The following is a 25117-nucleotide window of genomic DNA, read 5'->3' on the forward strand; positions in this document are numbered from 1 at the left end:
ACTATGCACAAATGGTGCGTACATGTATATTTACACATGTGTAAATGCTTAGGCCTTTGGGCCCTCATGTAACAACACATTTCTCCATAGACACAGAATGGGGAAAACTCTATGATACATCAGGCCCTAGATTTCATCTGAGAAAACTGCAACTGTTGCGGTTTCCTAGAAGTACCTCTGAAATTCTTTGAGAAACTGAAATTGAAGTATAATTCCAATCCACAAATGGAGGCTAACCTATATAAGTAGGTAACTACTTTTTAGGAAAATCTGGCCTGAGTGTATTGTATCTAGTTAAAAGAATCAAAAAGTGCATTTTGTGCAACAGAAATACACATTATTGTCATTTAAAGAATGTTTTCCTTCTGCGTATAAGTCCCCCACAGAAAGAAATCCCAGGAGACATGAACCTTACTTAATATTTGTTGAGTTATTCACTGATTTTAAAAGTATTTTTGAGGTTTCATTTTCTAGTTCGATTTAGGGTGTTGTCACCACATGGATTCTTATAAGGTGTGGTCATATTTTGTGGTCCACTTAAGTTACAGATTTTGTTGCCAAATTCAGGTTGGGATGTTGCTTAACCTTATTTCACTTGAGATCGCTCACAAAAGAAGAGGTAAAATACAAAAGCCCTATGAGTATTAGTGCGAGGGGGAGTAGGGTCTTGGGCACATTTGATAGCTCTGGTATTCATATTTGCACCAAAGTTTTGCAATGCAGTGGGGATGAGGATGCATAACTATAGACAAACAAGTACATTTGACACAGAAAAAGTTGACTGCCTCCTAGATATGGCCTTGAATTTCAGGCATCAATCCAGTTTTTGCTGCAGGTCTACCCTTAAACTGATCCAGTTCCTATTACAGAATTACCCTCCCACCAGAGTAGTACAGTCACTCGCTCGGTCTTTTGGTATCAGTGGACAATAGCCCACTTGTAGCCCCTGGTCAGCAGCTCACTCCATACCCCCTTCCGCGTGGAGTTCATTAATGAAAGTCATCCTCCTCAGATCAGAACCAACAAAGTTCTTTCAGTACTAATTTGAGATGCATGTCCAACAAGATCTAATAAATGTTCCACAAGGGATATAAGGCCTCTGTGTGTGTAAGTAATTGTGACATCCTCTCCGACAATGTCATTATCAGAATCACCCATTTGACCCTTCATACGAAGAGCCATAAATAGGCTGCATGGACGCAAAGCCCAGTCCAGTGATCACCCTCCCGTGAGAATGACACTCCTGCTTTGAAGATGAAGAAGTTGTGTCCCTGAGAGCAGTCCAGGAATAGTTGGGGTCTTCAGACATCATGATCGGTCAGGCATTCGTGGTGCTTGTGCTGGTGGCCATGGCTGTAAATGGCAGTGAGTTTTTTTTCATTGTTGTAACGTACAATGTTAGACAGGCAGTGCGGGAAATGAGGGGAAGCACACAGCTATTATTGTGATCCAGTGAAAAAAGCTGAATTTGTCAAAGTGTTATTTGCTGACACATTCAGCAGCGCCTGCACGTTGCCTGCTTTCTGTTCTCAGCAATAACATGCAGGGAGTGAGGGGATTTCGTACCTTAGCCTACAGCTCGGCCCTGCACAAAGGCATCACTCATGGGGCCATCAGCCCACCTTTTATTAGAGTCTCTGCCTGACTTGGAGCCATCTAGGCCTAACACATAAATGCTAGTGCAATAGAGGAAAACAAAGGCACTTGGCTTGTTATTATTTCACAAGCACTTAAGAGAAACTATGGTTTAGAGGCAGGTATATGACTTTGTTCAGCTCCTGTGTGTAAGAGATATGCATGCACTGTAAGAATGCCTGTTGTATCTGTCTGTATGAGTAATTATACTAATAATAATTTAAATAGCACTTACCCATTTTTTTATTTAATTTATTTTATAGTGCTCATCATCTGAGTGTATGGCGTGAGAGCTCTTTACGTCATACAGATACAATGAATGACACTAGAGTGTAAATCAATGCACAGGAAATGTTATACAGGACAATGATAGTCTACAAGGTGTAGGAGTCACATATCATTGATAGTGGAAGATATTATATATATTAAGTGCTGGCTCTGGAGATACACCAAGTCGGGATTTAAAATTTAACACAGCGGTTGTAATTGCTTGTACTAATAAGACAATTACTATCCAACTGAACCCTTTTTAGCAATCTTAAAATAATGAAAGATTGATTACAAAAATAATAGGGTTATCATTCTATGCCTTGCAGTGTACATGTTGCCTCTTGATGCCAGTTCATAGTTCACTGTGCTACATTAGGAGGATTATACCTTATGAACTGAAGTAATAGAAGGATCTCTGCGACAAAAGCAGCAGCCCACTGAGCTATGTGCATAAGACACAAATCTGTGAACTGTATTCTACACTTAATAACCCTCAATGCTCCTTTATGATGGGTCAAAACTGTGAGTGGACAAAACACAGAACTCTCCAACAATTGCATTAGCCATATTATCGTTATTAGTACAGCATGAAAATTGTTAGGCACACAAAGATCTCTACAGCATCCGTAAGATATTTTAAATAGACTGTGTTTTGACCACTTAAGTAAGGCATAACAAAAATACTGCCAGGTTTGCGGCCCCTTTGTGCTGCCACAACTTGACCCACAATTTATGGGTTGCCTGAGTAAATTTTTTCCACTAACAACAAACGGTGTGGTGATAGAGTGACCGAGCGCTATAGTTACTTTATAACTGCATCATCCGCCCTTTTATGTCACCATTCAAATAATAATTCAACATATTGTTTGCTTCAAATATCTGTCTTTCTTTGAAATACATTATCCAATTTTTTTATCCTTCCGGCATTAGCATTAATTGTTACTGTACAGACTGCTTTTAGACAGTCTAATCATGTCTATCCAATTTGAAGTAACTGTTCTTTTTGCATCCTATTACCCATGTTTCTGGTGGGTTAGTGGATTGCCCTGTTCCATTTGAGTTAGTGGGGCCTCTAGCCAGCGGCGGCTGCCACAAACGTAAAGGGAGGACTGGGGGGACAATGGGGATGTGCAGAAGAAATAATGAAAAAAAAAACACTCCCACTTTCTGCCGTCGTCTCCTGCCGCCTTGCTCCTCTGCTGTTCTGGTGGCCAAGCATTCACTGAGACACTAGCACAGGTTCCTTAGTAATCCTGGTGCTGCTCTCATGCTAAACCTGGCATGAGAGCAGCATCAGGATTGGTCTGAGTGGCTTAGACTTCTGCTCAGATACTGCCCTGTGGTCTGTGCAGTTTCTCCTGCCTGTATTGGGGGTTTTGGAGCTGAAGCAGTGGTGGTGAACCAAAACTCTCTTTGGTTTCTGATTCAGCTGCTAAAAACAGTATTTGCTGCCCTCTTGTGGTGTTGCCACGTTAGTTGCAGCAAGAGGGAGCAGGGAGGCTAAAGCATTTAACATCAGGTGTAGGTTAACATTCTCTCTTTGCTGCTGAAACCTCTGTGTGACTTTGGGCAGATTCTCTAGAAACTTCCTGCGATACAAAAAGAAGAGAAACCGATCACATGTGGAGGGAGACTCTGCTGTGCATTCCATTAATGAGCCTGTAGGTGCAATGCTAAAAGTGAAACTACCAATCTCAAAACGTGCGAATGTGTTTCTTAAATGTCAGTATCGGGGGAAGGTTTCACACACGAGGTGTCAGTGGCTCTGGCGGAGTAATTTAAAAATAACAAAAAAAAAACAAGAAGCACTAATCGTCAATCACTTGCTTATGTAACTTGAGGATACATTGCTTAAAAGCGTGCCTTTTGGGCGTTTCATTTTTTTGTACTTGCTTTAACTTATTTTACACCAAGCGTATTGTGGGTACTGACTGTGAAGTGGCCCCATTTCAAATCTGATTGCTCAGTAAATTCGCATGGCAGATGTCTTGGAAGAACTCCATCCCAATTATTCAAGCATTTAACCTTTTGACGGAGGAAGGCGCAGGCCGCCAGCACCGCATGTTTACAGGGTGCCCAACTCAAGCCATGGTTCATACTGGTTCGAATCATTCAAAGACTAGCTGGTTTGAGTCAGTCAAGCCACTGTCCTTTGACCTATGAAATTTACTTTGTAAAAGAAATATTGACAGATGTACCAAGCCTTTTGGGGTTTACAAACGCCCCGTTTGCGACCTCAAAACGGTATTTTGGTAATAAGTTATCGAATTGCAATTTGGGTTTGTGACTTCACACAATTTCGGTACTTAAAAGGGTCGTGTTTACGGCGTCCTTTCCAAATACTGAATCGCAGGGGGCTGTATCAATATTTTGTGACCGAAATCAGGTGGCAAAACATTAATGTTTTACTGACCATTGAAAGGTAGCGGTAATGCATGTGCTAATAGGCAGTGATATCTCAAAAACAATTATAGCTTTAGGGTTGTGATTATCTTTTGCTTAATTTTAATGTACGTTTCAAAATATGCATTTTCTTTTACAAGGCAGAAGTCTCTGACTGGCCATTCAGCATCATGTACTTTGTAAAGGGATTATCTAAATGATAGTTTCCATTTTAATTAATTTCCCATCTACAGCAAAGCAATAGGAGCTGTATTACAGAAACTTGGCACTGGTATAAAAAAGAGAGTAAATCGAATTTGCAATATTTTTCTGCCTGTCTAACAGGGAATCCAACAAACATACAGGCACCAATGCACACAGGTAAATAAACATACAGGCACCAATGTACACAGGTAAATAAACATACAGGCACCAATGCACACAGGTAAATAAACATACAGGCACCAATGCACACAGGTAAATAAACATACAGGCACCAATGCACACAGGTAAATAAACATACAGGCACCAATGTACACAGGTAAATAAACATACAGGCACCAATGCACACAGGTAAATAAACATACAGGCACCAATGACCCCCACCCATTCATAATCCTGTACATCAGTGAGCACAGGATGTTGTGTGGTGGGGGAATGGTGGACTCACAGCAGGGAATGGTAAGGTGATGTGCACTATGGGCGCACTAGGGAAGTCACTGGGTGATGTGCGCCATTAGAGCAATGGGTAATATGCATCATGGGAGCACTGGGTGGTGTGCCTCAGGATATCACTGGGTGATGTGCACCATGGGAGCACTGGGTGATGTGCCTCAGGATATCACTGGGTGATATGCAGCATGGGGGTATTGGGTGAGGAGCACCATGGGAGCAGTGGGCCATGTACACCATGGGAGCAACAGATGATGTCACTACGAAGAGGACTGGGTGATGTGCCTCGCTGAACCACTGTGTGATGTGCACCATGGGAGCACTGGGTGATGTGCCTCAGCGGCTGATGTTGCTCTGGAGAGGACTGGGTGGTGTGCCTCGCTGAACCACTGTGTGATGTGCACCATGGGAGCACTGGGTGATGTGCCTCAGCGGCTGATGTTGCTCTGGAGAGGACTGGGTGGTGTGCCTCGCTGAACCACTGTGTGATGTGCACCATGGGAGCACTGGGTGATGTGCCTCAGCGGCTGATGTTGCTCTGGAGAGGACTGGGTGGTGTGCCTCGCAGAAGCATTGGGTGGGGTGCAGCAGTGGAGCACTAGAAGTTGTGCATTAGTGGAGCATTGAACGTGGTACAGTTCACAACACTGCTGCCCAAACTATGGGGGCACGGAGTGACGTATAGTGCTGCACAATGTGACGTGCAAAAGGGCAAAACTTCAAGCAGGACCTGAGTTTTAGGCAGTCACCCTTTTTGCCTGTTAGTAGTTTTAAGTCTATATTTATAACAGTAAATGTGAGTACCAATAGGAGAATGCAATATTCTGTGTACTAAAAAGATCAGATGTGGCCGACGGAGATGCAAATAAAACGTGTTATTTGGAATCTGTGATCAGGATTTAACAGAAAATTGTAAAGCAAACACATCCTCTCTATTATGTTTCAAATTATTTTCTTTAGCTGTGATATCACGTGTAGGTAGCATCAGTGCAAGCTTCTCTCGCACAGACCAGGAGTAGCACCTGCAGCCACAGTGCAGGTACTCCTCTGACACTGAATAGGTACAGAATAGGCAGCAACAACTCAAGCCTTTTAATGACACAGAGAGCAGGTGTAGCAGCAGCAGTGCAAGCTTCCTCGACATGCAGAAACAGGTGCAGCAGGGGGCGCTTGAAGGGCAGGCTCGACATTCCACCACAGTTTCATTGCACTTATGTAGCACATTGCTACCAATGGTCTGGTGTTGCCGTGCTGTTCATAGGAAGCACAAGCTGGGAGGAATGCTTGTTCAACCTATGTGGATGTTGACTGCAATGTGCTCTGGTCATGCCAACGTGATGCTAAAAAAACAATGTGGCAGGATTTGCTAAGAAGGGCTGTTTAATGAATGAATTAATAAATGGAGGTTCCAAAGCATGATAGTGACTCTGAGGTCCTTTCTGGTGCTGAAGGATCAGAATAAAAGTGCATGTGCAGGGTGTGAAGGCGAGGGCATACATGAGACACACCAACTGAGTAAAAGTAGATGAATCTGGGAACAAAGTGTGTGGTGGGTGCAGCTGGCAAAGGACATAGATGTGTTCTGATCGTTTAAATAAATGGCGTGTGGAATGAAGGTATTAATTTCAGCCACAGACAAGTACTGTATTTGGGCTGGACTGTCTGGCACAAAGTCATTGGCTGAAATTAATTCAAGCCTTCTAATTCCTCACTTTTTATGGGGATGCGCAAAGCGTTCCGTCCATTCTGTAATCTCTCTTTGGGCTTCAAACCACGCCCATATCACGTCAGTCACTTACATTGGTTTGTGGGCTTGCCTTTTAAAATCCGCTTACTTTCATTTGTGAAAGGCATGCATACGTCATGCCTTTTCTGGTGTTTAGCCCACCTACACAGCACCGGTAAACTACTAAAAACATACGAGGCTTGATGTTTTCAGCCTGGGATCCGGACTCCTTTATCTGTTTATTTTCCACGCAGCGCTATCGTGCTGCATTTTACATAGTGCGATTGCGCTGCATTTTTTTTTCTTCACAACACTAATAGCTCTAACTCGAGCAAATGCGAGACCCGTTGCATTGAAAATGCTTGTTGTTTTTCCTGCCTGTAGTAGACCAAGTGGGCAGAAAGGCTCCAGATAGGGTCCAGAGCCAGAAGGGGGCAGCATATATGCATGAGCAGTGAATTGTGTTGGTGTGGGTGGTAGTACAGTGTGTGTGGGGCAGAGACATGCCAGATGGTGTGTGTGGTTATATAAATGTGTTTATGCGTAGGTGCAGTGTGTGCGAGCCAGAAGAAGTGCTTGATAGTGTGTGGATGTGAATGCGTAGGTGACATGTGTGGAGGCCAGAGAAGTGCTTGATGGTGTGTGGATGTGCATGTGTCTACGCATAGGTGCACTGTGTGCGGGCCAGACAAGTGCTTGATGGTGTGTGGATGTGTATGCATAGAGGCAGTGTGTGTGAGCCAGAGAAGTGCTTGACGGTGTATGTGGTTGTGTATATGCGCACATGCAGTGTGTGTGGGCCAGAGAAGTGCTTGATGGTGTGTGTGTATGTGTATGTGCGTAGGTGCAGTGTGTGTGGGCCAGAGAAGTGCTTGATGGTGTGTGGTTGTATATATGCGTAGGTGCAATGTGTGCAGGCCAGAGAAGTGCTTGATGGTGTGTGTGGATATATATGTGTATATGTGTAAGTGCAGTGTGTGCGGGCCAGAGAAGTGCTTGATGGTGTGTGTGTGTGGTTGTGTATGCGTATATGCATAGGTGTATTGTGTGCGGTCCAGAGAAGTAGTTGATGGTGTGTGTCTTTGTATATGTGTATATCCCAGGTGCATTGTGCACGGGCCACAGCAGCCCTCAGTTCATGGCGAAGCAAGTGAGCCTTGATAACTAGAGTGTGGGGGAGTGATATGTAGCAGCCCCGAACCTAGCTGAAAGGGTCCTAACTATATTTGAAGCAGGAAATGTTAGTCCCTCAGAAAAAGTGGCTTATGGTCTCCTTCATAGAGGCTTGGCTGGAAGGAGCCACTGAGTGCAGAGAACAAAGCTATTCTTTCTCCAGTCTTGGATCTCTAACAATCACCAAGAAGCACTCTAGAACGTTGCTTTGTTTGGTGGCATCCGCTTGGGTTTTGAGATGTACTGTGCAATGGCTTAACCATCCTTGAGGAAGCCCCCACCTGCAAAGTACATGGAGGGGGCCCCCCAAGCTCCAGGCTCAGTCAGGAGCTCTCAGGCCACAGGCCCTCTGTCCATGCACAGTGCCGAAGGGGGGCCCCTGGAGCTTGCCCCCCCCGCACCACAGGGACTGCAGGGGCTATTGCTATGCCACTGGTTTTGTGATGTCTTTCACCATAAGGCCCATTTTAGATGTCAAGTTTCGGACTAGAGCCTTGTATGAACCTTTAATCAGGGGAATCTGTTGGGCCATGGTAGTTGTCAGAGCTTTTGGGCCTGTTGGTAGGGCTCCATGGCAAGGAATCTACCAAATAAATAAATAACAGGTATTATGTGGCTAATCTTAGGATTCTGAATTGAGAATTTCTTCTGAAAGGGCAAAGTTGGGAGGTTTGTGAAAAAGATACTGTCTGTCTAACTTTGTGGGTGGGCTTTTTTGATTTCTGTTTTGCTTTTCTCAGGTCAGGGGGTGCACTTTGCAGTTTGGGGCTGCGCTGATTACAGAGGATTCTGCCGAGCCGCCTGCTTCGCTTTTGAATATTCCTTGGGACCAAAGGGGTGTACAGAGGGCTACATGTACGTACACCTTTCTATTGTATCAAATGCTTTATACAAAATGCAATCTTCAAATGTGAATGCAGAATTTATTAACAGAACAAGATTAACTGCTGACAAGAAAGGCCCTGGTTTATCCACACACCGGCACTTCTTGCTTTTCTCGACTTGACCCTCTTGTAGAGATCTTTGGCTGTCCAATAGGTAGTGGGCTATCTATTCCTGGTTTGGCTGTCCCCTAAGTAGTGGGTTATCCACTCCTGTGTTTTTTTTTATCTCCCTTCCATTACTTGTAGGTTTGCTTCTGTTAATATAAAAACAGGACTGCACAAACCATAATGCCAAAAGAACCAAGCATTGGCAAAGCCAATATTTTCGCCTTTGGGAGCTACTAGCTTTGTTACTGTTTTTTAGCTATGATGTACAACATCCCCAATACTGTGCAGCATGGCTAAATTAAAAATAAAGCCTATCCTGACATTTTGTCGACACGCACACCACAAATGTGTGCCTACAAAACGATGCAGGCCCTTTTCATTTTATTTACCGATCCAACATGGCTGGGCAAATAGAAAGTAAAAATGAGAGAAAGCAAGGTTGTTGTTTTTTTAAAGTAAGTGGTGGTAAAGCAACACAGAAGGGGATGCAGAAAAAATATGGGGGCAAAGCAGGTGGGGGGGGAACAACACAGACAGGGAGTGCAGAATTAATACCAGGGGATGAAGCAAAGCAGAGAAGGGAAGAAAAGCACAGTATAGAGACAGCTGGAAAAAACATACAACATGCCTCAAAAGGCATGCAGTGTAAAGACATAGTAATACATCCATTCTGCATGGGCGAGACAAACACCAGAACAGAATTGAAGGTCCACTCGTGCTAACAAATAAGAAGAAAATAAAGGAAAGTGACAATGAAGCCAACCAATGGTAAGCAATGGGTGGGCCACAAGCACACTACAGGCTCACAATATTTCTCACAACTGACAGCGCATGAGCTGTCTAGTAGGTGAGAAAAACAGAATTAGAGGAGCCTCTCGTGCCAAACAGTGGGCAACTCAAGAGCTCTGAGTTTGCGCTTCAGTTTTACAGATTATGGTTCTTATGGGCTATAATCCCATTGTATCAGAAGCATCTAGCATCTGCAAGGTGTCTCCACATTGTATCGGAAGCATCTGCGAGGCGTCTCCCCACTGGATCGGAAGCATCTGCGAGGTGGCTCCACATTGTATTGGAAGCATCTGCGAGGTGGCTCCCCATTGTATCGGAAACATCTGCGAGGTGGCTCCCCATTGTATCGGAAGCATCTAGCATCTGCAAGGTGTATCCCCATTGGATCAGAACTGTCTCTCCAGTGTCTCCCTATTGACTCTGCCATGTCTGCCTAGTGTCTCTGAAGTATTTTTCTGCTGTTTCCTAAGTGTCACTGGAATGTCTCCCCAGTGTCCCAGAAGTATCTGTTCAGTATCCGCCCGGTACTTCCCCCATGCTCTGAAGTGCCTGTTCAGTACCTGGCCAGTGTCTCTGAACTTCCTGCCTAATGTCTCTTAGTGCCAGTTTTTTCTCCAAGTGTCTCTGAAATGTTACTTAGTGCCTTGGAAGTGTCAATCCATGGTCTCATTCTGCCTCTGAAGTGTCTGCCCAGTGTTAGCCATTGTCTGTGTAATGTCGGGTAATGTATCTGAACAGTCTCCCCAGTGCCTCTACAATGCCTACATAGTGTCTGTGCAATGTCAGCCGTGTCTCCCGAGTGTCTCTGAAGTGCCTGCCCTGTCTCTCCAGCTCCTCCAATATCTCTTCTCAGTGTTCTTGAAGTGTTAATGCATGGTTTTCACATGTCTATGAACAGTCCACTAAGTTTCATTTTTTGTATTTGAAGTTTCTGGCCGATGTCTCTCCAGTGTCTCTGAAGTGAAGCATATTCACAGTGTCTCTCTGTTGTCTCTTAAGCTTCTCTTAGTGTCTCTCCATTACCTCTGAAGCATCTGCTCCCTGTCTCCCCAGTGTCTCTGAAGTTTCTGCCTGGTGTCTTCCCATTGTCTTCTAACTGCCCAGCCACTGTCTCTTAAGTATCTGATCGGGTGTCTCTAGAGTCTCTAAGCTACCTCTCTAGTGTCTCCTCAGTGTCTCTGAAGCTTCTTTCTGATGTCTCCCCAGTGTCTCTGAAATGTCTGCCCAATGTCTCTGAAGCATCTCCCCAGTGTCTCTCAAATGTCTGCCCAGCGTCCCTAAGCATCTTCCCAGTGTCTCTGAAGTGTCTGCACAGTGTCTCCCCAGTGTCTCTGAAGTGTATCTTCAGTGTCTCTGAAGTGCCTTCTCAGTGTTTTTGAAGTGTTGGCCCAGTGTCTCCGAAGTGTCCCCCCCAGTGCCTCTGAAGTGCCTCCCCGGTTTCCCAGAAGTGTCTCCCCGATGTCTGAAGTGTAGCCCCGGTGTCTCTGAAGTGTCTCTTAAGTGTCTCCCTGGTATCTCTGACGTGTTGGCCCAGTGTCCCTGAAGTATCTGCTCAGTGTCAATGAAGTGTCTCCCCAGTGCCTCTTAAATGTCTCCCCAGTGTCTGCCCAGTGTCTCTGAGGTTTCGACCTACAGTCCTCCCAGTGTCTCTGAAGTGTTGGCCCAGTGTATCCCAGTGTCCCTGAAGTGTCTGCTCAGTGTCTATGAAGTGTTTTCTAAGTGTCTCCCCAGTGTGTCTGAAGTGTTGGCCCAGTGTCTCTGAGGTTTCGACCTACTGTCCTCCCAGTGTCTCTGAAGTGTCTTTGAAACATCTGCGGAGGGGCTGTAAGGTGCGCCTGGTGTCTCGCCAGTGTCGCCGAAGAGTTTTCGCGTAAAATGTCCACTACGTGCTGGAAGACCTTAACGAATGTTCACAAGACAATGCGCACTGCTCACAAGCTGCACCAGGAAGTTACTAGTAACTGACATGTCTGGTTCATTCTAGTTAACATGTTTTCCTTGTTTTGTGTTTTTGTTCCACAGATGTTGTGTGCCAAGCACTTTTAGATTCATGTAATCGAAGAAGAGCTGGAGAGGGGTCAGAGTGAATGGAATCTATTTATCTGCCTCAGTCAGGAAGGAAAAGACGTGAGAGAAACATTTGCAAAAGCGAATGCTCTAGTTTCTAATCAAGCATCATCTTCAGAAGCAACCAATGGGGCCTCAAGTCAAATGTAATCCAATGTTCACTACTGCAAAATAAAATATGAGCTATCGCTAATGATCAACTATGAAAATGACTCGTGACATTGTGGATCTTAGAGGTCTTTCCTTTATGTTCATACATGCTTTTTCCAACCACTGACCCCATTTATTCAAGAAGGTAGGTCACATGTTTGCATCTAAATTTGCCAAAACAGACGCCATTTTTAAGCCCTGCAATGAACGCGCTTGCGATACGGAGTGCACTGATTATGTAAACTTTTTTATTAAATTGACATGGCCAGTGACAATGGTAATAACCGAGGCACTACGAGACTGTGTTATGTCAGTGATATTAAGAATACAGAAGCAATTAATGGCAGAGGAATAACCGGGGATATCGATTCTGAGATATGTTGTGAGGGTTGATCGCCTGCCAAAGACTGAGATGAGAAATCATGGAAGTCTCTTCAAATCACAACTCATTGCATGTTTGGATAGTGAACACAACATCCAAACATGAGCAGGCTTCCATACAGTTACCAAGCTCCTAGGGTTGTGTAAGCAGAGAAAGCTAAGAAAAACAAGCATAGTTGAAACCAATAGTTCTCATCATTCAATGATATTACTTGAACTTTTGGCTCTGCCAATGCTTTTGGCCAATGCTGTTCCACCTCTGCAAAAAGAAGAAAAAATGCTTGTTAGCTGATATGGAACTGCATCAACAATTTCAAAACAAGTGTCATGGTGACTACGCATGCATATGTCACCACACATGCTTGCCCATCGAACAGGATGCAGTGGTCATTTTGGATGTGGTGTTAGGGCCAAATATAAATGTGACCTTTTGTGATGTAACTTTTGCTCAAGTAAAGTGCTCAAATACATTTGGGTCAAGTTTGCGCTATAAATAAAACTGCAAAAACCCCAAATACAGTTCAAAGAAGACTTATGCCCCCCATGGAGCGGCAAATTAAAAAAATACAAAATGTGCACAAAAGAGCTTTTTATTTATTTTTTGGGGAAAGGAGCAAGCTCGGCAACACATTGCAGCTATTGGATGCTCAAAAAAGGCAATGGGGAAGGGAGCAACGGTGATGTGGGTGGAGATGAGAGAGAAAAGCCAACACTGACAAGCGGCGCAAGCTTTAAGGGAAGGAGCAAAACAGGATCTGGATGAGGAGTGTTTAAATACAAAAAAATCTGATTGGGACAGTGAGCGGTAGGGAATCCAATAAATGAGGTGGGGGAGGGCCACAGCAAGCTTGAGGGTATTGATGTGAGGGAAAGAAACATACAATGGCGAGAGCAAGAAAACGTATACAAGCCCACGTAGAGCTGCAAGAACAAGGGTGGCAAAGAAGCTATGCTCCAGTGGAGGGACAAACACAAGGGGAAAGCCACTAAGGAGGATACAAGCAAACAAGATACACACGGAAACAAAGCCAATAGCAGGCAATGGGCTGATCAAAAGCCCTCGGTAAAATTGGTATTTTCCACAATTGATTTTCAAGAAGAGAGAGATAAAAGCTCTCAGTAGGCAGGATCTAAATAGGAATACAGTTTACCACAGTTATGTCCCAGAAGGCAGTAGGATGTTAAATAAACACCCAGGGGTGGAGCAGAGCACTCTTTGTGACATGGGAGTCATCTGATTTACACTTTGTTCTACTCTTTGATTTTTAAGTGTCCTTAGCATTTGAATTTGGTGCTGTTACTCTTCTCGTGGTTTTCTAATTAAGTTGGGCTGACAGTCCTAAACACATAACTTGTCTTGAACTAGAGTATAAGCATCCACCAATTTCAACTTATCAAAACAGTCACTATTGTGAATATGTACTCTATACAACCAGAAATGCTTTTCGTAAATTGCTCATTAGTTTTTGGGATGCCACAAATGATTCCACAAAAAGTCACCAGGAACACATGGAACATCAGAGAAAGGGATTGGCACTGGGAGCAATGGACACAATTTAACTAGGCTTACTAGCTGCTGTGCTGTAAATCTCAGGAACTTGTTGAAAGCATCAACCTGGTGTATGTGTTCACCACAAGACTATGACCCACACATTTCCATCTTCCCACACTGCTATATACCTGATGCAGTCCCATGGTATCTCGATGATTGCAGATTCCTACTCACTGGACAAGACTGAAGCTTGTACTTAATGGAACTAAGTGACACTACTTCTGTTTTTAACGTTACATAGTTCCACTTTTACCACTACATTCTCAGTTCGGGTACTTTAATTTTAGCTGTCAAGCACTATAACTTTTTATTTTACATTTGTGCTTTAAACCCCCTCGAGGATACTAGTATTATTTGTGTTCCGGACAGACTTAGAGCCATCTAGACTGTGGTCTGCCTCCCTTACTCTGTCTGCCGTGGGAGCTAATAAACTTTGACACTGTGGGCCATAATTACCTACCATATTGGTAGCGAGCAACTGATGTGATTTGTTGGATTTCCTTCCGATTAATTTGGAGCAGATATTTTGAAAAATAAGGCCAATTAGTACATTTTACATTACACCATTCAGATACATTGGCTTAAAAGATATAACCTCTTAGAAAAAAGGACTTGTGGCATAGTCCAAACAATATTTGATCCTTCACATCTGCCAGGCATGATGTTGTTTCACGCTTTATACAAGTAAACTTTTATATTTTTGAATACCGGGTGGTAAAAGGGTGCACTTTCTATCCAATTTTCCAAAGGATTGTCTAAAAGTTCATAGATGTTACAAGCAATTCCAAAAAATACAGATGTGTCATTTCACCTGGTCTACCATTTTATATAATGCAAATGCTATACATACTCACTTCAACACTTCTTTCTCATCTTAACTCACTCAAGTAGATTCTAAGTCATACATTAAAAATTAGAATCACCTCAGAAGGAAGGTTAAAATTAAGAAAAACAAATCCCACAATTCCAAAACAGATATAGCATACATAGACAGAACTCACATGCAGCAGTGCTGCAAACCACGATACACAGGACTTACAAGGTAAGATAAAGGGTGACCTACTCCAACATTACAGGCACATACCTCAGACAGCAGTATTGATAATGTAATTAAAAGCTTTACCAACAGAGATAAAATGTCTCTAAATGTCACGAAATCATACTCAGGAGCAAGAGTCCTCTGGCATCAAGGACACAACAGCAACGAGTCTCCCAAAATGAGCATGAATTATAACTTTAATATCTGCTTTAAATGTATTGTAGTGATGTAAGCATATTTATTGTACAAATAAAAAAATCCAACACAATAGGACAGAAGGAAAAATAAATGCAAATACAAGCGGAAGCTAAATACATACTAAAACACATCATAATTAGAACACACATAATAATAAGAAGAAAGCATTCCTACCTAAAAATTTAAAAACAGTCCTAAGTATAAAAATAGAATAAACCACCAGCCCGGAACTCTACATAATGCATAACAAAATAAAATACATGAGCTCAGGCCCTAAAGTTCAAAGTACAAAAAAAGACTACAATGAGTGCCAGCATATGCCATTAAAATCCACAACTTAACCAACAGCAACGGCGTGGCAAGAGCAAATTCCAATCCTGCCTATCCTTTGCTCGCAGTGCCACTAAATATAGATTGAGCAATTTTAACAAATTTAATCAGTAACACATTTAGCATTGAGTTAGCAGGGTCCATAGACTGAATAATAGCCTGTCGACAGGAGCGAATTCCCAATTCATTCCATTTGCGGTGAAGCAAAGATCTACGCTCATTAAGTAAAGCTGGAAACAGACAGACCACATGATTTAGAGTCTCCTCCGCATTATTACAGCCTCTGCATATCACCCTTCCCCAGAGGATAGCCGCCATTGAGGTAGATGTTTAAAAAAAAAACAATCACTCATCCTTAAGGCCAAAAAGTCCCTTTTCAACCGAAACCCATAAGAACAGGAAAAGAAGCTAGAATGCATGCCTGGCTTGAAGGAATTAATTACTGACCAGCCATGCTTCAGTTGAACAACGAGGGAACGATCTGAGTGATACGAATACTGTTGAACAAGCCTTTTTACACCTAATTTGAACAGAGAATGGGAGGGCTTACTTTCCCAGAGATCATCAACGCCAAGTCGACATTTGCATTAGGCCAAAAAATGGAAGTATGATCCCTACGATTTGGACTCACTGATTTCTTGCCGCAGGACTGCCTCTGAACAGCCATCTGTGGCACTGCGCAGCTTATGACAGATTTTCAAAAAAGCACCGGCACCAGCTGCTGCCAAATCTGGAAGCCCAAATTCCAACCGTACCTGAGCATGTGAGGCAAGGCGCGGAACATAGAAGACACTCTGATAGATTTTATTAACCAGCCTATTTAGTAGGCAGGAACCTTAGCCCAACAGAATTTCTTGACCATAGACCAATGAAGGGATAATCTTTACTCTCATAATTTCCATTAAGGGAAGAAAGGTCAGCCCCCTTAAAGCTTTGGATAATTTGGATAAGGCCACCTGCAATGCCACAGCTTTGAGTTCGATCGCCTACTTGTGTTTAACAAAACTGCCCCTAGAATCAAAATGCACCCCTAAATATTTGTAAAACTGGTCGGAGACAAGTTTACAGCTTTTATAATACCAACTGAAACCTGAATGTTTTTTCCTTCCAAAGGAAATCACTTTGGTTTTAAGCAAATTAACTTCCAGTTGATTCTCGGAAGTATAAGATGCAAGTTGATTAAGCAGCCGTTGAAGGCCAATCTTAGTATAACTAAATAGTACAAGGTCATCAGCATAAAGCAGATGACTGAGCCTAAGGCCACCAATCTTAGGGGAATGAGAATTAACAACATCGAGAGATGTTGATAGATCTGCAAAAACAAATTAAAAAGAAGAGGAGCAAGCACACAGCCCTGTTTCACAACACAAAAGCTGGGGATTTTTCTAGAAAGAGAACACCCATCACCGAGCTTAATACGAACCCACGTATTTGTATGAAGATCTATGATGGCACCAAGGAGTACTGGGGGGATACCCCAATTCTGCAGTTTAGCCCACAAAGTGCTCCGGGGGACCCGGTCGAAGGCCGCCTGTTACGTACTGCGCTGGACTTCTCACCTCTGGATACCGGGTTGGCGAATACACCAAGTCTTCTACAGGTTATGGATACTCCCAGATAAGGGAAACCCCTTCTAGTAGCCACAGTGCCGCTTGACAGGCTACGCCAAAGCAGACCGTACCCTCCAGAAGGAGTCCCAGAGGGAAAAAACCCCAACACTGGGGAAAAAAACTCAAACAGGAACTCCTGAAGAAAAACAAGAAAAAACAGGACTAAACAACAGGAAACAAAAATAGGCAAAAAATCTCCCGAGGCAAAAAGCAGGAACAAAGAACAGGCAAAAATCTCCCAAGGCTAAAAACAGGAACAAAGAACAGGCACAAATCTCCCAAGGCAAAAAACAGGAACAAAGAACAGGAGTGAACAGCACAACCAGAAGGAAGTGTTTGCAACGCAAGGTGGAACAAGACTGACTGTCTCAAATGGGAAGACCCCATAGACCAGTATATGAAAAATAAAGTAGTATAAATGAAAAACAGAGCATGCTGGGACAAAAACACGAAGAAAACAAGATGGACACAACATGGACAGAGACAGTTAAAAAGACCAGACAAACCCACAAACAACAAAAAAGAAGAAAAAAGGGCTACAGGTAAGTGTAGCGCGACCGGGAGCTAAATATATGCTTCCCAGAATGTGTAGTCAAAAAACACGGGGAACGGCGCTCTGAGTATCGTTAGCGCGTTCCATCCGCGAGGACAGAAAGAGACGCCGCATCTGAGCACGGCGTTACAGTAGGTCCTCTCCCCAAGGCACCAGGTTTGTCAGGAGGACTGTCAAAAAACAGGCGGACCAAACGGGGAGCATGGACGGAGGAAGCATCCTCTCAAGAACAATCACTGAGAGGGTATCCATTCCAATGGACCAAAAACTGTCGTTTACATCGAAAAATTCTTGAGTCACAGATTTCCTGGACTTCATACTCAGGCTGTCCGTTAATAGAAAGAGTAGGAGTTGAGGCCACCACAGGTCCTGAGGTTAACGGAGAACCATCCACCGTGTGAACCTGCTCAGGAGTCTCTTTAAGAATGCGGGGAATTCCTTTACTCGTAGCCCAGGTCTCATCAATCAATCAATCAATCAATCATGGTATTTATAGAGCGCGCTACTCACCCGTGAGGGTCTCAAGGCGCTGGGGGGGAGGGGTCACTGCTGCTCGAAGAGCCAGGTCTTGAGGCGCTTCCTGAAGGCGAGGTGGTCCTGGGTAGTCCTGAGGTGGGTAGGGAGGGAATTCCACGTCTTGGTTGCCAGGTAGGAGAAGGATTTCCCTCCAGTGTTGGTTCGGCGGATGCGAGGGATGGCGGCGAGGGCGAGGCTGGTAGAGCGAAGTTGACGGGTGGGCGTGTAGAAGGCGAGGCGGCTGTTTAGGTATTCGGGGCCTTTGTTGTGGAGGGCTTTGTGTGCGTGGGTGAGGAGCCTAAAGGTGATCCATTTGTTGACGGGTAGCCAGGCGTGCAGAAGCGTTCTGTATGCGCTGAAGACGTTTCTGAAGTTTTGCGGTGGTTCCTGCGTATAGGGTGTTTCCGTAGTCCAGGCGGCTTGTGATGAGGGCGTGGGTCACAGTTTTTCTGGTGTCGGCAGGGATCCAGCGGAAGATCTTTCGGAGCATGCGAAGTGTGTGGAAGCAAGAGGACGAGACGGCGTTGACTTGCTTGGTCATGGTGAGAAGGGGGTCCAGGATGAATCCGAGGTTGCGTGCGTGGTCTGAAGGGGTCGGTGCGGTGCCCAGGGCCGTGGGCCACCAAGAGTCGTCCCAGGCGGACGTTGAGTTTCCGAGGATGAGGACTTCCGTCTTGTCTGAGTTCAGCTTCAGGCGGTTGAGCTTCATCCATTCTGCGACGTCTCTCATTCCATCCTGTAGGTTGGCTTTGGCAGTGGCTGGGTCTTTGGTGAGGGAGAGTATCAGCTGGGTGTCCTCGGCGTAGGAGATGATGTTGATGTTGTGTTTGCGAGCGATGTCGGCGAGGGGGCTCATGTAGACATTGAAGAGCGTAGGGCTGAGCGAGGAGCCTTGAGGGACGCCGCAGATGATCTCGGTGGGTTCCGAGCGGAAGTGCGGGAGGTAGACTCTTTGGGATCAGTCCGAGAGGAAAGAGATGATCCAGTCCAGGGCCTGTCCTTGTATACCGGTGGAGCGGAGGCGGGTTATTAGGGTGCGGTGGCAGACGGTGTCGAAGGCAGCCGAGAAGTCAAGGAGGATGAGGGTGGTTGTTTCTCCGTTGTCCAGCAGGGTTCGGATGTCGTCGGTGACTGCGATGAGGGCGGTTTCCGTGCTGTGGTTGGCTCGAAAGCCGGACTGGGAGGGGTCGAGCAGGTTGTTGTCTTCGAGGAAGTTGGTCAGTTGCTTGTTGACGGCCTTCTCAATGACCTTGGCCGGGAAGGGGAGGAGCGAGATGGGGCGGAAGTTCTTCAGGTCATTGGGGTCTGCCGTAGGTTTTTTCAGGAGAGCTTTGACTTCCACGTGTTTCCAGCTCTCAGGGAAAGTGGCAGATGTAAACGAGCTGTTGATGATGCTCTGGAGGTATGGGGCGATGATGGCATCGGCTTTGTTGAAGATGTGATGTGGGCACGGGTCCGAGGGGGCGCCGGAGTGGATGGTTGTCATGGTGGTTCTAGTCTCTTCGGTGCTGATGGGTGTCCAGGCGTTGAGGGTGATGGTTGGGGCTGTGAGTTCCTTGGTGATCGGTGGGATCTGTGGTCCGAAGCTGTCATGTAGGTCGGTGATCTTTCGGTGGAAGAAGGTAGCGAGGGAGTTGCAGAGTTCTTGTGAGGGCGTGATGGAGTTGGAGCTGGCATTGGGATTGGAGAGCTCTTTGAAGATGTTGAAGAGTTCTTTGCTGTTGTGGGTGTTCTTGTCCAGGCTCACTTTGAAGGATGCTCTTTTGGTGGAGCGGATCAGCTGGTGGTGTTCGCGGGTGGCGATTTTGAGGGCTGACATATTTTCTGCGGTGTTGCGCCAGGTTTTTTCCAGGGTACGGCAGGTTTTCTTGGATTCTCAGAGGGCGTCTGTGAACCAAGGAGGTTTCATGATGTTGGTCTGTCTTGGGTGGCTTCTGAGGGGGGCGAGGTTGTCGGCGCAGTTGGTGATCCACTGTGTGAGGCTGCGTTGTTGGCGTCGGAGGTGATGGCAGGTTGGTTATGGTTGAGAGTGGAGTGTAGCTGTTCTGTGGAGATTTTGTTCCAGGGTCTGCGGGTGGTAGGTTGTGTGCGAAGGTGGTGGGTCTTGCGTCTGAAGGTGAAGTGGACACATCTGTGGTCAGTCCAGTGTATCTCAGAGGAGTGGCTGAAGGATACGTGGTCACTGGCGGAGAAGATGGGGTCGAGCGTGTGTCCAGCGGTGTGGGTGGGGGTGTTCACCAGTTGCTTGAGTCCGAGGTTGGCGAGATTGTCGAGCAGGATGGTGGTGTTGGTGTCATTGTTCTTCTCCAGGTGGAAGTTTAGGTCTCGAGGAGGATGTAGTCTGGCGAGGCTAGGGCGTGCGGGGAGATGAAGTCTGTGATTGATTTGCAGAATTGGGCGTGTGGGCCAGGGGCCTGTAGACAAGAGTTCCTCTGAGGGTGGTCCTGGGGTCGGTGTGGATCAGGAAGTGCATGTGTTCGGCTGCGAGGAGTGTGTCTTCGGTGGTGGTAGTGACGTTGATGGAGTTCTTGTAGACGATGGCGATTCCTCCTCCGATTTGGTTGGTGTGGTCTTTCCTGGCGATCTTGTAGCCGTCAGGGATGGCTAGGGTGATGTCGGGGGCCGATGAGGCGTTCATCCAGGTCTCAGTGATGAAGCCGACGCCTGGTGCAGCTGAGTCCAAGAGGTCCCATAGTTCAATGGCGTGCTTGTGGACGGAGCGTGCGTTGATGAGGATGCACTTGAGGTGATTGTTGGAGTGTGGGCTGGAGGACGGATTGCAGTTGCGGTGGAAGGTATGCTTGCATGTATGACAGGCGAAGGGTCCATGGGTGCGTTTCGGGCTGGCTTGGTAGCAAGTGGTAGTTCTTTCGGGGTTGAGTGCGTTGAGGGAGGCGGCGGCGTAGCAAAGCTGGGGGTTTTGGGAGAGCCGGGGGCCAGGGGCTCTGGCGCTGGGCGCGGTCCAGGCGCGGATGGGCGCAGAGGGGCTCGCGCCAGCGGCGCGGCTGCACAGCTAGCGCCATAAGAGGGAAGGGGGGAGGCGGGGTCAGCTGGGAGGTGGGAGGCAGAGTAGCAAATGGAAGCGGGGCGGGGCCGCACGGGAGGCAGCGGCGGGAAGGGGGGAGAGCGGGGGACAGGGGGTGTCTGGAGAGCAGAAACAGGCGGGAAAGGAAAAAGGACCACAGAATAGATGGAAAAAAAAAGAGATAACGTGCAGCAGGAGAGAAAGAGGGAAAGCGAAGACAGCACAACAGAAGAGGTAAATGGAGCGAAGAAGAGCACAACAGGTGAAGAAAAGCGGAGCGAAGAGGGCAAAACAGGAGAAGAAAACGGAGCGAAGAGGGCACAACAGGTGAAGAAGAACAGAGCGAAGAGGGCACAACAGGTGAAGAAAAGCGGAGCGAAGAGGGCACAACAGGTGAAGAAAAACGGAGCGAAGAGGGCACAACAGGTAAAGACAAACGGAGCGAAGAGGGCACAACAGGTGAAGAAAAACGGAGCGAAGAGGGCACAACAGGAGAGGTTAATGAAGCGAAGAAGAGCACAGCAGGAGGAGAAAACGGAGTGAAGAAGAGCACAGCAGGATAAGAAAAGGGAGGGTGAAGATAGCACAACAAGCGAGGTAAATGGAGCGAGGAAGAGCACAGCAGGAGAAGAAAACGGAGCGAGGAAGAGCACAGAGAAGGGAAAAAGCACAGACAAGGAGACGGACGGGAGCGGAGCGGAGCAGAAGAGGAGCCTAGGACTTACCAGACCAGTGGCAGGGGCCTGGGCAGGTGGAGCTGCGGTGGCGGGGAAGCGACCTACCCCAGGGTCAAGGGTCGCTGTCTCTGCCGCGCAGCGGCCGCCATAAGAGGGAAGGGGGGGGAGGCGGAGTCAGCTGGGAGGCGGAGTAGCGAATGGAAGCGGGGGGCGCACGGGAGGCAGCGGCGGGAAAGCGGGAAGGCGGGAGGGGGGAGAGCGGGGGACAGGGGGTGTCCGGAGAGCGGAAACGGGCGGGAAAGGAAAAAGGACCACAGAATAGATGGAAAAAAAAGAGATAACGTGCAGCAGGAGAGAAAGAGGGAAAGCGAAGATAGCACAACAGGAGAGGTAAAAGGAGCGAAGAAGAGCACAACAGGTGAACAAAAGCGGAGCGAAGAGGGCACAACAGGAGAAGAAAATGGAGCAAAGAGGGCACAACAGGTGAAGAAAAGCGAAGAGGGCCAACAGGTGAAGAAGAACGGAGCAAAGAGGGCACAACAGGTGAAGAAGAACGGAGCGAAGAGGGCACAACAGGTGAAGAAAAGCGGAGCGAAGAGGGCACAACAGGAGAAGAAAACGGAGCGAAGAGGGCACAACAGGTGAAGAAGAACAGAGCGAAGAGGGCACAACAGGTGAAGAAAAGCGGAGCGAAGAGGGCACAACAGGTGAAGAAAAACGGAGCGAAGAGGGCACAACAGGTGAAGACAAACGAAGCGAAGAGGGCACAACAGGTGAAGAAAAACGGAGCGAAGAGTGCACAACAGAAGAGGTTAATGAAGCGAAGAAGAGCACAGCAGGAGGAGAAAACGGAGTGAAGAAGAGCACAGCAGGATAAGAAAAGGGAGGGTGAAGATAGCACAACAGGCGAGGTAAATGGAGCGAGGAAGAGCACAGCAGGAGAAGAAAACGGAGCGAGGAAGAGCACAGAGAAGGGAAAAAGCACAGACAAGGAGACAGACGGGAGCGGAGCGGAGCAGAAGAGGAGCCTAGGACTTACCAGACCAGTGGCAGGGGCCTGGGCAGGTGGAGCTGCGGTGGCGGGGAAGCGACCTACCCCAGGGTCAAGGGTCGCTGTCTCTGCCGCGCAGCGGCCGCCATAAGAGGGAAGGGGGGGAGGCGGGGTCAGCTGGGAGGCGGAGTAGCGAATGGAAGCGGGGGGCGCACGGGAGGCAGCGGCGGGAAAGCGGGAAGGCGGGAGGGGGGAGAGCGGGGGACAGGGGGTGTCCCGAGAGCGGAAACGGGCGGGAAAGGAAAAAGGACCACAGAATAGATGGGAAAAAAAAGAGATAACGTGCAGCAGGAGAGAAAGAGGGAAAGCGAAGATAGCACAACAGGAGAGGTAAAAGGAGCGAAGAAGAGCACAACAGGTGAACAAAAGTGGAGCGAAGAGGGCACAACAGGAGAAGAAAACGGAGCAAAGAGGGCACAACAGGTGAAGAAAAGCGAAGAGGGCCAACAGGTGAAGAAGAACGGAGCAAAGAGGGCACAACAGGTGAAGAAAAGCGGAGCGAAGAGGGCACAACAGGTGAAGAAGAACGGAGCGAAGAGGGCACAACAGGTGAAGAAGAACGGAGCGAAGAGGGCACAACAGGTGAAGAAAAGCGGAGCGAAGAGGGCACAACAGGTGAAGAAGAACGGAGCGAATAGGGCACAACAGGTGAAGAAGAACGGAGCGAAGAGGGCACAACAGGTGAAGAAAAGCAGAGCGAAGAGGGCACAACAGGTGAAGAAAAACGGAGTGAAGAGGGCACAACAGGTGAAGACAAACGCAGCGAAGAGGGCACAACAGGTGAAGAAAAACAGAGCGAAGAGGGCACAACAGGAGAGGTTAATGAAGCGAAGAAGAGCACAGCAGGAGGAGAAAACGGAATGAAGAAGAGCACAGCAGGAGAAGAAAATGGAGGGCGAAGATAGCACAACAGGCGAGGTAAATGGAGCGAGGAAGAGCACAGCAGGAGAAGAAAACGGAGCGAGGAAGAGCACAGAGAAGGGAAAAAGCACAGACAAGGAGACGGACGGGAGCGGAGCAGAAGAGGAGCCTAGGACTTACCAGACCAGTGGCAGGGGCCTGGGCAGGTGGAGCTGCGGTGGCGGGGAAGCGACCTACCCCAGGGTCAAGGGTTGCTGTCTCTGCCGCGCAGCGGCCGCCATAAGAGGGAAGGGGGGGGAGGCGGGGTCAGCTGGGAGGCGGAGTAGCGAATGGAAGCGGGGGGCGCACGGGAGGCAGCGGCGGGAAAGCGGGAGGGGAGAGAGTGGGGGACAGGGGGTGTCCGGAGACCGGAAACGGGCGGGAAAGGAAAAAGGACCACAGAATAGATGGAAAAAAAAGAGATAACGTGCAGCAGGAGAGAAAGAGGGAAAGCGAAGATAGCACAACAGGAGAGGTAAAAGGAGCGAAGAAGAGCACAACATGTGAACAAAAGCGGAGCGAAGAGGGCACAACAGGAGAAGAAAATGGAGCAAAGAGGGCACAACAGGTGAAGAAAAGCGAAGAGGGCCAACAGGTGAAGAAGAACGGAGCAAAGAGGGCACAACAGGTGAAGACAAACGGAGCGAAGAGGGCACAACAGGTGAAGAAAAACGGAGCGAAGAGGGCACAACAGGAGAGGTTAATGAAGCGAAGAAGAGCACAGCAGGAGGAGAAAACGGAGTGAAGAAGAGCACAGCAGGATAAGAAAAGGGAGGGTGAAGATAGCACAATAAGCGAGGTAAATGGAGCGAGGAAGAGCACAGCAGGAGAAGAAAACGGAGCGAGGAAGAGCACAGAGAAGGGAAAAAGCACAGACAAGGAGACGGACGGGAGCGGAGCGGAGCAGAAGAGGAGCCTAGGACTTACCAGACCAGTGGCAGGGGCCTGGGCAGGTGGAGCTGCGGTGGCGGGGAAGCGACCTACCCCAGGGTCAAGGGTCGCTGTCTCTGCCGCGCAGCGGCCTCCATAAGAGGGAAGGGGGGGGGAGGCGGAGTCAGCTGGGAGGCGGAGTAGCGAATGGAAGCGGGGGGGCGCACGGGAGGCAGCGGCGGGAAAGCGGGAAGGCGGGAGGGGGGAGAGCGGGGGACAGGGGGTGTCCGGAGAGCGGAAACGGGCGGGAAAGGAAAAAGGACCACAGAATAGATGGAAAAAAAAAGAGATAACGTGCAGCAGGAGAGAAAGAGGGAAAGCGAAGATAGCACAACAGGAGAGGTAAAAGGAGCGAAGAAGAGCACAACAGGTGAACAAAAGTGGAGCGAAGAGGGCACAACAGGAGAAGAAAACGGAGCAAAGAGGGCACAACAGGTGAAGAAGAACGGAGCGAAGAGGGCACAACAGGTGAAGAAAAGCGGAGCGAAGAGGGCACAAC

The 25117-nt window shown here is 47.3% G+C and overlaps 1 long non-coding RNA gene across 1 annotated transcript; it reads left to right on the forward strand.

Annotated features, from left to right (window-relative positions):
• Positions 1 to 1194: 1194 nt before the first annotated feature.
• Positions 1195 to 11906, forward strand: LOC138249066 (uncharacterized). Its single transcript, XR_011194693.1, has 3 exons — positions 1195 to 1365; positions 8599 to 8713; positions 11662 to 11906. It is a non-coding gene; the product is annotated as an uncharacterized lncRNA (long non-coding RNA).
• The last annotated feature ends 13211 nt before the right edge of the window (positions 11907 to 25117 follow it).

Source organism: Pleurodeles waltl, chromosome 8 (genome assembly GCF_031143425.1).
Source record: "Pleurodeles waltl isolate 20211129_DDA chromosome 8, aPleWal1.hap1.20221129, whole genome shotgun sequence".
Classification (NCBI taxonomy): domain Eukaryota; kingdom Metazoa; phylum Chordata; class Amphibia; order Caudata; family Salamandridae; genus Pleurodeles; species Pleurodeles waltl.